At 36.7% G+C, this 18,151-nt stretch overlaps 1 long non-coding RNA gene across 1 annotated transcript in view; it reads left to right on the forward strand.

Annotated features, from left to right (window-relative positions):
• Positions 1-15,533, forward strand: part of LOC143241913 (uncharacterized) — a 34,628-nt gene extending 19,095 nt beyond the window's left edge. The window contains exons 2-3 of the long non-coding RNA XR_013022343.1: positions 1,370-1,639; positions 15,432-15,533. This is a non-coding gene — a long non-coding RNA (uncharacterized LOC143241913). The remainder of the gene's footprint in view (positions 1-1,369; positions 1,640-15,431) is intronic.
• Positions 15,534-18,151: the final 2,618 nt, after the last annotated feature.

Genomic DNA, 18,151 nt, shown 5'->3' on the forward strand with positions numbered 1-18,151 from the left:
AAACCGGGTTTCGATACCCGTGGTGGACAAAGCAGTGAGAGCCCTTTAATTAGCTTTGTGTTCAGTTACAAACAACAAGAATGACCAACAAACGTCCTTCCAGCTACACTACTCTCTTTAGACATCTATCCTTACTCGCCACCTGGTGGGTAATAACATTATCGATTGTTTTATAAAATATTGTAATTGTGATCGTATTTCGTATTACTAAATTACGTCACTACTTAATTTGCATGTTAAAATTAAGCAGTATTAACTTCTGAGTGTAATAAATGTAAACTGAAAATAATTAATTTTATGGTTTAAAACTAAAACAAACCCACACACTAATGGGTTCGAATCCCCGTCACACTAAACATGCTCGAACTTTAATGCGTTGGGGCATTATAAATTGACAGACAAGCCCACTATTCTTTGGTAAAATAGTAGGCCGAGAGTTGGCGGTGGGTGGGATGATTAGCTGCCTTCCCTCTAGTATTACGCTGCTAAATTAAGGACAGCTAGTGCAGATAGTCGTCCCCCGTTAGTACAGCGATAAGTCTAAGGATTTACAACGCTGAAATGAGGGGTTTGATTCTCCTCAGTGGACTCAACAGATAGCCCGATGTGGTTTTGCCATAAGAAAACACACGCAGATAGTCCTCGTGTAGCATTGCGCGAAAATAAAAAACAACAACAAAAACAATCCTCTTTATCAAAAGTTTGAAGTGGAAGCAATTTCCTGTATTTTAATTAAGAACTTTCCCGAGCTGACTTTGTAATTAACGCAGAACAAAGTTATTTATTATGTGTAAATTTAGACAACAACTACTTACTGTAATAATTTAATAAACCGCTTAACAAAACTGCTTCAGAGTAAACAGTCCAGGTGTGAGACGAAACTCCAATTTGACACCAGTGAGTTTGAAGTCAGCCAACTGGTGATAGCGTTAAAAGTTGCCTTTATAACTTCTTGTAACCGTGAACTGAATTAGAAATATTAGTAATAAATAAATATTTTATGTCAATAAATAAACCTTTACTCTAACATAGTAAATAAACCTGTAGTCTAACGTAGTAAATAAACCTTTACTCTAATAGTAAATAAACTTGTACTCTAATATAGTAAATAAACCTTTACTCTAACATAGTAAATAAACCTTTACTCTAACATAGTAAATAAACCTTTACTCTAACATAGAAAATAAACCTGTACTCTAACATAGTAAATAAACCTTTACTCTAACACAGTAAATAAACCTGTACTCTAACATAGTAAATAAACCTTTGCTCTAACATAGGAAATAAACCTTTACTCTGACATGGTAAATAAACCTTTACTCTAACATGGATTCTCAGAGAACTCTTCTTCGTTTTCTTGTGTTTTTAGATTGTTTGTAATCCGTGGAAAGAACTAAGTTGGGTTTCTCTCAGTTCGACATATCATGCAGAAAACCAAAAGCATTTTACAGCCTTGGAAGTGGTGTGAGAAGGCTTTGATGGTCCTGGCTGTGTCGTTTGTGTTGGTGATGGTAATGCCTCTACAGTCCAATGCTCGGGCTAACAGTTTGGTTTCTTATAGAGAAGCGTTAGAAAAAACACGTGAGGCCCAACAGACCCTGGCTGCTCATCATTCAAGACCCCACAGACATCGTCTCGGGTAGGTTAACATTCGACGAGTGTTTCAAGTCACCCCCCGCTGTTTAGACGACTACATTCGGGAAGCTGTGAACTTCGGAGTGCAGATCCAGCTGATCGTACGGAAGACAGCGTACACATACAAATAACGCTCCAAAGCTGTTGTCTTTATCATAATAGAACCGCTGTGTATGTTGTCTTTATCATGAGAGAACCACTGTGTATGTTGTCTTTATCATGATAGAACCACTGTGTATGTTGTCTTTATCATGATAGAACCACTGTGTATGTTGTCTTCTGCTCGATCAGGGTGGTTTTCGCACCAAATTTCACACTGTTTTTTCCGCACAGTCACATGAACAGTGAAAGTGACTTTAGAAATACCTGATGTTTCGAAAGTAATCTCGTGTGAAAATTATTTTGAACGGTTAGTGTACGAAATACCTAATACCTAGTTCAAAGAAATACCTAACACCTAGTTCAAAGAAATACCTGACATCTAGTTCAAAGAAATACCTAACACCTAGTTCAAAGAAATACCTGACATCTAGTTCAAAGAAATACCTAACACCTAGTTCAAAGAAGTACCTAACATCTAGTTCAAAGAAATGCGTAACAACTAGTTCAAACAAATACCTAAAACCTAGTTCAAAGAAATACCTAAAGTTTAGTTCAAAGAAATACTTAGCACCTAGTTCAAAGAAATACCTAACACCTAGCTCAAAGAAATACCTAATACCTAGTTCAAAGAAATACCTAACATCTAGTTCAAAGAAATACCTAACATCTAGTTCAAAGAAATACGTAACACCTAGTTTAAAGAAATACCTAACATCTAGTTCAAAGAAGTACCTAACATCTAGGTTATTGCTTATGCCTAAAGTAAATGGAAAAGACCTATTTTTCTCTTCAAACTTTGCTTTTGTGATCTGGGAGCGTATAACGAAAACATGATGGGAAACAATATTTGGGGTCTGATACGTGAAAGTGATTTACATTACAGTCGCAAATCTCGAAAAACTACTCACTTCTAAACATTTTGTATAACTTCAGTATAAATGCATGTAAATCTTGATTCATATGTTGTTTTATTCAGATCTTATGTAAATGAAAATGTGCAAATGTGCCCATTTTTACATATAAAATATGTTAATTTCTAAATTTCGTTATTCAGGTCACAAAAGCAAAGTTTAAAGGGAATAATGGCCATTTTCTGTACTTTTACAACATAAGCAATTAAGAAATAACACATACTACCTAGGAACAAAATCTGTGTTACATAGTGGTATTTGTTCAAGTGTGAGGCCTCGTATCGTTCGGTCGTTAACCAAATCTCATTTTCGTTTCTGTCTGGTTTATTCCTTGTTCATTTGTTTCTACCTGAATCATGCTAGAATATTTACAATGTTACCATGTTTCATACTTCATTATGCAGACTTTTGGGCTTGGCATGGCCTCGTGGTTAAAGCGCTCGACTCACACAACTGAGAGATACGGGTTCGCACCCCTGTCACCGAAAGTGCTCGTCCTTTCAGCCAAGGGGTTATTATAGTGTGACGGTGGGTTGTGTCGATTAGCTGCCTTCCATCTAGTCTCACACTAGTAACTTTAGGGACGACTAGAACAGATAGACTTCATGTAGGTATTCACGAAATTCAAACCAATCAATCGAGACATTTAGGCTTCACAATAAATAATCTCAAAATTAAGCAGTTTATTTATTCATAAAATCATTCACAAACTTTGTGTTGAACTAGTAAGTTTAATCTTTATCCTAGTCAAATAATGTTTATATTTTGGTTTCACTAAATCATCTTAAAATTATCGATGAACTGTTTCTCGTATATGGTTCTATAGTCACGTTGTATTAGATTCCATTTGGATTTTATGGCCATCATATCTGTGTAGACAATATCAAACACTGACCATTATATCTGTGTAGACAGTATAAGACACTGACCATCATATCTGTGCAGACAGTATGAGACACTGATCATCATATCTGTAAACAGTATGAGACACTGATCATAATATCTGTAGACAGTATGAGACACTGACAATCATATCTGTGTAGGCAGAATGAGACACTGATCATGATATCTATGTAGACAGTATGAGATACTGACCATCATATTTCTGTAAACAGTATGAGACACTGACCATCATATCTGTGTGACAGTATGAGACACTGACCATTATACCTCTGTAGACAGTATGAAACTCTGACCATCATATCTGTAGACAGTATGAGACACTGATCATCATATCTGTGTAGACACTATGAGACACTGACCATCATATCTCTGTAGACAGTATGAGACACTGACAATCATATCTGTGTAGGCAGAATGAGACACTGATCATGATATCTGTGTAGACAGTATGAGATACTGACCATCATATTTCTGTAAACAGTATGAGACAGTGACCATCATATCTGTGTAGAGTATGAGACACTGACCATCATATCTGTATAGACAGTATGAGACACTGACCATCATATCTGTGTGAGACAGTATGAGACACTGACCATCATATCTGTGTAGACAGCATGAGACACTGACCATCATATCTGTGCAGACAGTATGAGACACTGACCATCATATCTCTATAGACAGCATGAGACACTGGCCATCATATCTGTGTAGACAGTATTAGACACTGACCATCATATCTCTGTAGATAGTATGAGACACTGACCATCATATCTCTGTAGCCAGTATGATACTCTGACCATCATATCTCTGTAGACAGTATGAGACACTGACCATCATATCTCTGTAGATAGTATGAGCCACTGACCATCATATCTCTGTAGACAGTATGATACTCTGACCATCATATCACTGTAGACAGTATGAGACACTGACCATCATATCTCTGTAGACAGTATGAGACACTGACCATCATATCTGTAAACAGAATGATACTCTAATCATCATATCTGTAGATAGTATGAGACACTGACCGTCATATCTGTAGACAGTATGAGACACTGACCATCGTATCTTTGTAGACAGTATGAGACACTGACCATCATATCCGTAGACAGTATGAGACACTGACCATCGTATCTTTGTAGACAGTATGAGACACTGACCATCATATCTGTAGACAGTATGAGACACTGACCATCATATCTCTGTAGACAGTATGAGACACTGACCATCATATCTCTGTAGACAGTATGAGACACTGACCATCATATCTCTGTAGACAGTATGGGACACTGACCATCATATCTCTGTAGACAGTAAAATACTCTGACCATCATATCTTTGTAGACAGTATAATACTCTGACCATCATATCTCTGTAGACAGTATGATCTATGACCATCGTATCACTGTAGACAGTATGATACTCTGATCATCATATCTCTGTAGACACTATGATACTCTGACCATCATATCTCTGTAGACAGTATGAGACACTGACCATCATATCTGTTGACAGTATGATACTCTGACCATCATATCTCTGTAGACAGTATGATACTCTGACCATCATATCTCTGTAGACAGTATGAGACACTGACCATCATATCTCTGTAGACAGTATGAGACACTGACCATCATATCTGTAGACAGTATGAGACACTGACCATCATATCTGTGTAGACAGTATGAGACACTGACCATCATATCTCTATAGACAGCATGAGACACTGGCCATCATATCTGTGTAGACAGTATTAGACACTGACCATCATATCTCTGTAGATAGTATGAGACACTGATCATCATATCTCTGTAGACAGTATGAGACACTGACCATCATATCTCTGTAGACAGTATGAGACACTGACCATCATATCTGTAGACAGTATGAGACACTGACCATCATATCTCTGTAGACAGTATGAGACACTGACCATCATATCTCTGTAGACAGTATGAGACACTGACCATCATATCTCTGTAGATAGTATGAGACACTGACCATCATATCTCTGTAAACAGTATAATACTCTGACCATCATATCTCTGTAGACAGTATGATCTATGACCATCGTATCACTGTAGACAGTATGATACTCTGACCATCATATCTGTGTAGACAGTATGAGACACTGACCATCATATCTGTAGACAGTATGAGACACTGACCATCATATCTCTGTAGACAGTATGAGACACTGACCATCATATCTGTAGACAGTATGAGACACTGACCATCATATCTCTGTAGCCAGTATGATACTCTGACCATCATATCTCTTTAGACAGTATGAGACACTGGTTATCATATCTGCGTAGACAGTATGAGACAATGACCATCTTATCTGTGTAGACAGTATGAGACACTGACCATCATATCTGTGTAGACAGTATGAGACACTGACCATCATATCTGTATACAGTATGAGACAGTGACCTTCATATCTGTAGACAGTATGAGATACTGACCATCATATCTCTGTAGACAGTATGAGACACTGACCATCATATCTCTTTAGACAGTATGATACACTGGTTATCATATTTGTGTAGACAGTGTGAGACAATGACCATTTTATCTGTGTAGACAGTATGAGACACTGACCATCATATCTGTGTAGACAGTATGAGACACTGACCATCATATCTCTGTAGACAGTATGAGACACTGGCCATCATATCTGTGTAGACAGTATGAGACACTGACCATTATATTTCTGTAGACAGTATGAGACACTGACCATCATATCTGTGTAGACAGTATGAGACACTGACCATCATATCTGTAGACAGTATGAGACACTGACCATCATATCTCTGTAGACAGTATGAGACACTGACCATCATATCTCTGTAGATAGTATGATCTATGACCATCGTATCACTGTAGACAGTATGATACTCTGATCATCATATCTCTGTAGACACTATGATACTCTGACCATCATATCTCTGTAGACAGTATGAGACACTGACCATCATATCTGTTGACAGTATGATACTCTGACCATCATATCTCTGTAGACAGTATGATACTCTGACCATCATATCTCTGTAGACAGTATGAGACACTGACCATCATATCTGTGTAGACAGTATGAGACACTGACCATCATATCTCTATAGACAGCATGAGACACTGGTCATCATATCTGTGTAGACAGTATTAGACACTGACCATCATATCTCTGTAGATAGTATGAGACACTGATCATCATATCTCTGTAGACAGTATGAGACACTGGCCATCATATCTGTGTAGACAGTATTAGACACTGACCATCATATCTCTGTAGATAGTATGAGACACTGACCATCATATCTCTGTAGACAGTATGAGACACTGACCATCATATCTGTTGACAGTATGATACTCTGACCATCATATCTCTGTAGACAGTATGATACTCTGACCATCATATCTCTGTAGACAGTATGAGACACTGACCATCATATCTCTGTAGACAGTATGAGACACTGACCATCATATCTGTAGACAGTATGAGACACTGAACCATCATATCTGTGTGTAGACAGTATGAGACACTGACCATCATATCTCTATAGACAGCATGAGACACTGCCCATCATATCTGTGTAGACAGTATTAGACACTGACCATCATATCTCTGTAGATAGTATGAGACACTGATCATCATATCTCTGTAGACAGTATGAGACACTGACCATCATATCTCTGTAGCCAGTATGAGACACTGACCATCGTATCTTTGTAGACAGTATGAGACACTGACCATCATATCTCTGTAGACAGTATGAGACACTGACCATCATATCTCTGTAGATAGTATGAGACACTGACCATCATATCTCTGTAGACAGTATAATACTCTGACCATCATATCTCTGTAGACAGTATGATCTATGACCATCGTATCACTGTAGACAGTATGATACTCTGACCATCATATCTCTGTAGACAGTATGAGACACTGACCATCATATCTCTGTAGACAGTATGAGACACTGACCATCATATCTCTGTAGCCAGTATGATACTCTGACCATCATATCTCTTTTAGACAGTATGAGACACTGGTTATCATATCTGCGTAGACAGTATGAGACAATGACCATCTTATCTGTGTAGACAGTATGAGACACTGACCATCATATCTGTGTAGACAGTATGAGACACTGACCATCATATCTGTATACAGTATGAGACAGTGACCTTCATATCTGTAGACAGTATGAGATACTGACCATCATATCTCTGTAGACAGTATGAGGCACTGACCATCATATTTCTTTAGACAGTATGATACACTGGTTATCATATTTGTGTAGACAGTATGAGACAATGACCATTTTATCTGTGTAGACAGTATGAGACACTGACCATCATATCTGTGTAGACAGTATGAGACACTGACCATCATATCTCTGTAGACAGTATGAGACACTGGCCATCATATCTGTGTGGACAGTATAAGGCACTGACCATTATATTTCTGTAGACAGTATGAGACACTGACCGTCATATCTGTGTAGACAGTATGAGACACTGACCATCATATCTGTAGACAGTATGAGACACTGACCATCATATCTCTGTAGACAGTATGAGACACTGACCATCATATCTCTGTAGATAGTATGAGACACTGACCATCATATCTCTGTAGACAGTATAATACTCTGACCATCATATCTCTGTAGACAGTATGATCTATGACCATCGTATCACTGTAGACAGTATGATACTCTGATCATCATATCTCTGTAGACACTATGATACTCTGACCATCATATCTCTGTAGACAGTATGAGACACTGACCATCATATCTGTTGACAGTATGATACTCTGACCATCATATCTCTGTAGACAGTATGATACTCTGACCATCATATCTCTGTAGACAGTATGATCTATGACCATCGTATCTCTGTAGACAGTATGATACTCTGACCATCATATCTCTGTAGACAGTATGATCTATGACCATCGTATCACTGTAGACAGTATGATACTCTGACCATCATATCTCTGTAGACAGTATGAGACACTGACCATCATATCTCTGTAGACAGTATGAGACACTGACCATCATATCTGTAGACAGTATGAGACACTGACCATCATATCTCTGTAGCCAGTATGATACTCTGACCATCATATCTCTTTAGACAGTATGAGACACTGGTTATCATATCTGCGTCGACAGTATGAGACAATGACCATCTTATCTGTGTAGACAGTATGAGACACTGACCTTCATATCTGTAGACAGTATGAGATACTGACCATCATATCTCTGTAGACAGTATGAGGCACTGACCATCATATTTCTTTTAGACAGTATGATACACTGGTTATCATATTTGTGTAGACAGTATAAGACAATGACCATTTTATCTGTGTAGACAGTATGAGACACTGACCATCATATCTGTGTAGACAGTATGAGACACTGACCATCATATCTCTGTAGACAGTATGAGACACTGGCCATCATATCTGTGTGGACAGTATGAGGCACTGACCATTATATTTCTGTAGACAGTATGAGACACTGACCATCTTATCTGTGTAGACAGTATGAGACACTGACCTTCATATCTGTAGACAGTATGAGATACTGACCATCATATCTCTGTAGACAGTATGAGACACTGACCATCATATCTGTGTAGACAGCATGAGACACTGACCATCATATCTGTGCAGACAGTATGAGATACTGACCATCATATCTCTGTAGACTGTATGAGACACTGACCATCATATCTCTGTAGACTGTATGAGACACTGACCATCATATCTCTGTAAACAGTATGAGACACTGACCACACTATCTGTGTAGACAGTATGATACCCTGAGCATCATAACTCTGTAGACAGTATGAGACACCTTTTAACTGTCTTCCATAATACTTTCGTTTTCGCTCTGTCTCGTTTTAAATACCGCTTCTTATTTCCACATTTTGTAAATTCTAATGAACGTTAAAAATGTTGAGAAATAAGTGGAAGGGATAACAATTCAGTGTTTAGAAATAAAGAAATCAGCTTTATTCTATGTGTGCCGTAGCTTTCCACCTTGTCTGAATGATAAGTTATGTGTAGCACCAGCGAAGCCACTATTAAAAACCTCAGGTAAATCATGAAATATCTTATACTAAAAGTTTGACCATATATGTATATAAGACATGCGCTGGACTTACTGCCCGAAACATCAACGATAATCAATCATCGTGAAAAAGGGTTAAAATTAGGGATCGCCTGGGAATTTCAAAAAAATTCTGATATAACATATGGGCAGAAACTGTCTTTAAAAGCAGTTTTGTTCTAGAAAGGAAACTCAAGAACTTCCATCAATTCACCCCTTCCTTCTTCATATTATTACTATTAGTGTTTCACAAGCCTACAGAAACAAATTGATGTGAATATTTTTATTCAAGCCTAATAAGTTCCTCTACAGGTCATAGAACTATTTTTATGTTGATTCTTGAAAGACGAGGAGAGATTTTATCAGTTTTTCATCGCTACTGGTCAAGTTTCTCTTTAACTTCATCCAAGCACGGAAGTCCGCAGCATAAACGATTAGATATACTGCACCAAAATCTATGCACAGCTGTTAAACAAACTCCTGCGAAGGTTGTAGGGTATTTTAAGGTTGATACTTAAATGTCGAGGTTTATGCCCTCTAAAATTTTTCAACTTATTCTTCCCTACCAATATAAACTTTTGAAAGTTATCCAAGCTTCGCAGAAATGTTGAATAATTTTGAACACCGTTATCGTTATATTAGTCAGAAATGCTTCGTTTTATTAAAGTAAACAACGTGTGTACTTATAACAATATCTCTCGCCTTATTATTATCGATTATAGTTTCACAAGTCGCTACAGAAAAGAACGATGACAATTATTTTAGTGAATACAATATTGAGCATGTCTTGGGGTACTTTTAAAGTTAATTCACGTGACTCTGCTTTTCGTCCTAAAGAATTTCACGAAGTCCTTACTTTCTGCTCTGTAAATCAAATCTGGTGTTTTCCTAACGAGCATTGACTGGAAAATAATTTGTGCAATTTTTAGCGCATTAATTGGAAAATGTCACGTTGAGGATTCATCATTTCTCGAGCTCACTGCTGTACTTCGCCTCCACGTGCTGTCCCTCAGTGGAACAGCAATGAGTCTTCGAATTTACAACGCTAAAATTACGGGTTCAATTCCTCTCGGTAGACAAAGCAAATAGCCAGATGTATCTTTGCTACAAGAATAACATATACAAACACACTCTACGTGGTGTTCTGTGAGTTTTCTAACAGTAGACGATTACCAGTATAGATTTCTCTAACCTTGTGAGTGGTGGTTTATTGTAGTAATATTGTTACTTCTTTTCGCGTGTTTACACGAACCTTCAGGCACAAAACCTTCGAGCTCAGTAAATAATGGTTGTGTAGGGATAAAAGTTAATTCATCAGGAAATTGTTGAAAAAACATTTAATATTCAACTGAATGCATTTCTACATATGTAGCTTATTCTCCATAAATGAACATAAAAACTTAAGAAACAAGATAATTAAAAATTTTAAATTTACAAATTTACAATATGGAACGTCAAATAAGTACAGAAAGAAGTTGATTCAAATTACAAAGATTCTATTTTCAAACCTACAACTGAGGACTCTAAAAAATAAACAAACTGAGTTGTAAATAGTGTCTTACATTATTTTGTCAATTTACACTATTTCCAGCCTATTATGTTTACTTTTCAGAGTCCCTACTTATAGGTTTGAAAATATAATCTTTACATTTTAAATAGTTCTGTACTTTTTTAAACGATCCCTATTCCCCTTTCTAAACTAACAATTTTTGATTATTTTGTTTTACGTAATAAAACAAGTAATTTAATTCAATATTTTAGTTTCATATTTTTACACTAGATGTTGTTAAAAGGATGAAAGCATAAATATATTCATTATAATACAATATGAGTCTCAGTGATAGCAAACCCTATAAAATCAAGTCGGTAATTTAAGAGTTAACAGTCTTTGTAACTGTCATAAAACTCATGATTCACACTTAAGATGGGTAAAAAATAAATAACTTATATTCTAGTGACAGTTATAAAATACATAGTGGGGAATAGTGGTAAGTTTTAGTTCACAATAGAAGTATTTAGTCGTAACTTTATGTGAAAGCATATCTGAGGCCCGGCATAGCCAGATAGCTGGGGCGCTCGACTCTTAATCTGAGGGTCGCTGGTTCGAATCTCCGTCACACCAAACATGCTCGCCCTTTCAGCCGTAGGGGCGTTATAATGTGACGGTGAGTCCCACTATTCGTTGGTAAAAGAGTAGCCCAAGTATTTCCGGTGGGTGGTGTTGACTAGCTGCCTTCCCTCTAGTCTTACACTGATAAATTAGGGACGGCTAGCGCAGATAGCCCTTGAGTAGCTTTGCACGAAATTCAAAACAAACCAAACGAAGCATATCTAATTAATAATCATCCACATGCATTGGTTTCTTTTTCAGAATCATGTTTATTACAAAAATGTCGTTATGCTATATTATATCACTTGTAGAATACTACAGAGAGAAATAACTGTAATTAGATGCTCATTTCTTCAGAGAATGTTTTTTGGTTATAACTTGGTGAGAATGTATATTTTATGTGTTTATATATACGTCTGATACGGAATAAATTTTTCCAGATTTTTATATTAATTTGAGCTGTACTTAACTTTTACTGCAATCTTTGAAAATATGTTTTTTTAAAATATAAAAATAAAACATTTGAGGTCCACTTTCTGTTGGTTGGGTTCACGTGAACATTGTTTTGTGTTTGTTTTGTAACTGTGACAGTCGTTATAAAGTATTATTTTTCCAATGTTGATCTATCGAACAATGAATGATTGTATTTTTAGTGTTAATATACGGCACAAAGACCAAAGTAGAGGAACGTTTGTGTTTAACCAATATCAACACGAACTATTGTTTGTCAACAGTTTTCCCATCAGCGTTACGAGACTGTACAAGTTATTGGTTAGGATTTAGCTAAACATGATTGAATGTCTTTCATATACTGGATCGTATGTCACTTTCTGTAACATTCAGTATTTTCCCTGAATCTTAAACAAACAATCTAATCTCTTTGCTCTGATCTACGTAACCAGAACCCAACTCTGATAACAATCACCGCCTCATTACTTGGTAAAAGGAAACGTTGTCTAACGCACAAAACTAAACATTGCTAGATTATAATTTTTCTGTTTTAATAATGTTTAACAGAAATGTGTAGAATTCTACTTTTATCTACTGTATATTAGAATATTAGTTGCATCTAGAAAGTAAATAATTTTCAAAGGTTAATATTGGTAGTAAACAAAAAATCGAACGTTAGTAGAGGTCGTTGTTGGAAGTGTCTCTACAGGAGCGAATTATACGGTTTGTAAGATCATAGTTAAAGTGTGACGATGACAAATACATAATTAAAATAATTTTATTTTTAATTATAGATTTAATGAGCTTTAGACTTGATGACTAAATAAAATACTCTTTGGTACGTAGTCATGCCACTATTACTACTGTTGAGTGTAACATGCTTGATACACATAACTCAGCTATGGTACGTAGTCATGCCACTATTACTACTGTTGAGTGTAACATGCGATACACATAACTCAGCTATGGTACGTAGTCATGCCACTATTACAACTGTTGAGTGTAACATGCTTGATACACATTACTCAGCTATCGTACGTAGTCATGCCACTATTACTACTGTTGAGATGAAACAGTGGTTGAGTGTAACATGCTTGATACACATAACTCAGCTATGGTACGTAGTCATGCTACTATTACTACCGTTGAGTGTAACATGCTTGATACACATAACTCAGCTATGGTGCGTAGTCATGCCACTATTACTACTGTTGAGTGTAACATACTTGATACACATTACTCAGCTATGGTACGTAGTCATGCCACTATTACTACTGTTGAGTGTAACATGCTTGATACACATAACTCAGCTATGGTGCGTAGTCATGCCACTATTACTACTGTTGAGTGTAACATACTTGATACACATTACTCAGCTATGGTACGTAGTCATGCCACTATTACTACTGTTGAGTGTTAACATACGCGATACACATTACTCAGCTATGGTGCGTAGTCATGCCACTATTACTACTGTTGAGGTGTAACATGCGATACACATACTCAGCTATGGTGCGTAGTCATGCCACTATTACTACTGTTGAGTGTAACATGCGATGCACATAACTCAGCTATGGTGCGTAGTCATGCCACTATTACTACTATTGAGGTGTAACATGCTGATACACATTACTCAGCTATGGTGCGTAGTCATGCCACTATTACTACTGTTGAGTGTAACGTAAGCGATACACATAACTCAGCTATGGTGCGTAGTCATGCCACTATTACTACTGTTGAGTGTAACATGCTTGATACACATTACTCAGCTATGGTGCATAGTCATGCCACTATTACTACTGTTGAGATGAAACATGCTTGATACACATAACTCAGCTTTGGTGCGTAGTCATGCCACTATTACTACTGTTGGGTGTAACATAGCGATGCACATTACTCAGCTATGGTGCGTAGTCATGCCACTATTACTGCTGTTGAGGTGTAACATGCTTGATACACATTACTCAGCTATGGTGCGTAGTCATGCCACTATTACTACTGTTGAGTGTAACATGCGATGATACACATTACTCAGCTATGGTACGTAGTCATGCCACTATTACTGCTGTTGAGTGTAACATGCTTGATACATTACTCAGCTATGGTACGTAGTCATGCCACTATTAGTACTGTTGAGGTGTAACATGATGATACATTACTCATCTATGGTACGTAGTCATGCCACTATTACTGCTGTTGAGTGTAACATGCTTGATACACATTACTCAGCTATGGTACGTAGTCATGCCACTATTACTACTGTTGAGATGAAACAGTGGTTGAGTGTAACATGCTTGATACACATTACTCAGCTGCTGCACTGCGTTTTTAGTCCTTGTCTTTCGCTTTCTTTGAAATACTTTTTTTTCTTATATGTGGGCCCAAAGATTCATTTATCCCCACTCAAAACTTATAAGGGACCAGGATCCCCTGTTCCCGACTCCGTGAAAAGAAACGAAACATTTTGCAATATATGATCGTTTGTGATTGTTAGGTACGCTTTAAAATACTAGTTCATCACATTAAACATTGGTAACACGACTCTGATTTCAATTTAAGTTTCCTGTCATTGTTTAATATTTCTATCTTTTCACACTATATTGAAATACTGCTTTTGATTTTCTTAGACCAAGAACAAACCTTAGCGTTATAGATGGCAGCTCATTTTATGTCAGAGAACTACTGGTTACGCTTTAAATTATTCTTGTATATTGATACAAGACTTTCCGCAGGCTTGTAAATCTAAAACATAATTACTTATTATCTGATTTATCAAGTCTAATGCCCTATTACCTATTCTTTGATATTAATCATCTGTTAGAAACTATTTTTTTCACCCATATTATCACCGTTTCAAGTCCTGGTTGTATAGTAACAATTTCGCTTTTAAAGTCGATTTTAAATCTGGTATGCCTTCAAAGGAGCCTTAAGTGGTATGTATTTTTACAGTTGTAATATGTTTGTATGAAACAGTACAAGGCCAACCTCTGAAAATAGGTGAGTTCTCTTCCACTAGGCGGCACTTGTCAATCAGATAAGGAAAGCAGATGAAAAGTCGAAAGCTTTAATTATGATCACCATAATGAACTATTCACCATATTTCGTTTCTAAGTCTTAATCAAGTTTACAGATTCTATCGTCTCAGTTTTAATGTTTGGTTATTTCTTTAAAACCCAAAACTAGAAAGCGGCTCTTGAAAACTCTTAGGAATACGTAAGATGATACATCAGCGGAAAGGAAGAAGGACCCTACATCTGTCTGTCTCTAACTGTCAGTAACGTAAAGAGACATCTCGTGTTTTACGTGTTATTCAGTTACAGTTTAACTGTTAAAGTGTGGTGTATTTCTTTTTACTATTGTCTGATTGAAGGACAAGAAAAGTTTTAAATATGGTTAAAGGTTACTTATCCAATCGGGTGGGCAGCTTCTTACCAAACACAACGTTAATGTCTTAGTTCAGAGGGTTAAAGGTTACATATCTATCGGGTGGAGCTAGCTAGCAAACCCAATATAACGTTAATGTTTTAGTTCAGAGGGTTAAACGTACTTTTGAACAACTTGAATAAGTTAAAATACGGTTGACTTAGCAGAGAGGAAAGAAAGGAAGCTATGAAGAGTACGTTAGTGATATTCATTATAAAGATAACGTAAAACATGTTCGGTGAATCAATTTCAAAACGATAAATCCCTTGGACTTTCAATAAATCAACCCGTTGATGGCTCAAGGAGATGATATATTACTTTTATTAAATTTGTATATAGTCATCCATTAATTATCAATTAGTTATCTTCCGTTACCAAGTTATATCAATCACCTAGGTGAATCGGGTTTTATATTTCAGTTTCAGTTGTTTCCCAAGCAGATAAGCGGTAAATTTACTGATTTGTTAAAATCCTGGGTTCGATTCACAACGGTGGACAGAATGCAGATAACCCATTGTGTTTGTGTAGCTTTGCACTAAGAGAACAATAATAATCAGATTTTCAGTTAAGAGTTAAACAATAAGTTAAGAAACACGCTTGTAAAACAATTTTAAGACACCAATATTACACTGTGGAACTTTGTATTCCTGAATGTAGGTTACGTGACCATAAATAATGTGTACAAAAAATGACTCATACATAAGTTTGTTTGTTTTGTTTAGAAAATGAAAACAACCCTAACGGCACATACTTTAGGTTTGAGGAATTAATTGTGTATTACTACACAGTTCCATATGTTGAAGTTAATAAATACAAGGTAAATGTGCAAACAGCCAAAACAGCAATTTAAGACAGCCTTTTCTTATTGGAAGGCAATTTGAGGGTCACAGGTTTGAATCTCCATCGCACCAAACATGCCCTTTCAATCATAGGGGCGGTATATGTGATGATGAATCCCACTATTCGTCGGTAAAAGAGTAGTGGTGGGTGGTGATGACTAGCTGCCTTCCTTCTAGTTTTATACTGGTAAATTAGGAACGGCTAGCGCAGATAGCCCTCGTGTAGCTCTGCGCGAAATTGAAAACAAACCAAACCTTAGTTTCTCATGATTTCACAAAGTCTAAAGTATCCATAGCAATCAAAATCGCTTTAGAACTGTGTATGTGCTTCGATAAGAGTTGATTATTGAACTGTTGAAATGCTTCCTGAGCTGTACTTAGTAGGGCCAACAGTGATACTACCTACTTTCGTAGATAACTAACCATGATCTGGTTCGGAAACAAGGATGCTAAATTTTGTGACAGCAACTAGGAAGTTTGAACAGAAACAAAACCAAAAATTCCATCAATTCAGTATAAGACTAATGTTATGAACAACATATGTTTATAAAGTAATTACAATTTACCAGAATTGTAAATATTTTACGACATGTGTTTACATCATGGAATATTCTGGCTAATTATGAACGTAATTTTCTAAAGTGAATTAACTGTCATAATTATACATGTAAATTTGCTGGAATTTTGGACCCATAAAATTTAGATTTATTTAGTTTCCATTAGGTGGTATTAGTGTAGTTTTGCAGATCACATGATCTCTGGGAAGCTTAACACTTATTTTGAACGTCGAGCCCAAAGTCCAGTGTTTTGTAGCTATGGTGAAGATAATGCCAGTGAATACGTTTTGAATCTTGAAAAATATGCCAAAAATGGCTTAAAATAAGTCGAAATAACTTAAATGGATAATTCTGTTGTTTTTATCCGTATATTATTCGACAGGTGGCCTGGGCAACTATTTACGTCGATGACTTGTCTCACCATGATCAGATCCCAGATGCTGTAACAATACCATAGTGATATCCCAAGCTCTCCCATGGCAGTATCAAAGACTATAAAATATTGTATAGGTGTAAATCATTTCTTAGCAGGATGGGTATAAGTTAGCAAAGCAAGAGTGATTGTGGCTCATCGTTCCCCGCTTGGACGGCGGTCAGTCTTTGGATTTACAACGCTAAAATCAGGGTACGGTGAACACGACAGATAAACCGATGTGGCTTTGCTTTAAGAAAAAATACAATTGTGAGGATGAATTTTTGTACCTTACAGTTCTTATCTCTTCTCTCATGGTCGCTGTCATCACCATTGAACTTGTCACCAGTATCGAATATCAGAGTATTTATTCACTGTGATGCCACCTATATGAGGCCTAGAATGGTCAGGTGGCTATGGCGCTCGACTCGTAATGTAAGGGTCGGAGATTCGATTCACTCTCATATCACACATGCTCGCCATATCAGCCGTTAGAACGCTATTAATCTACAGTCAATCTCACTTTTCGTTGGTAAAGGTTGCCCGAGATATGGCCGTGGGTGCTGTTGGCTAACTGCCTTCCCTCAGTACTTAGTAGTAGCCTTTCATCTCTGTTCACATTTGTAGCATAAATCTAAATTATGTATAGAAACACTTGTAAAGTACAGTAAA

Source organism: Tachypleus tridentatus, unplaced genomic scaffold (assembly GCF_004210375.1).
Source record: "Tachypleus tridentatus isolate NWPU-2018 unplaced genomic scaffold, ASM421037v1 Hic_cluster_1, whole genome shotgun sequence".
NCBI classification, from domain to species: Eukaryota; Metazoa; Arthropoda; class Merostomata; order Xiphosura; family Limulidae; genus Tachypleus; species Tachypleus tridentatus.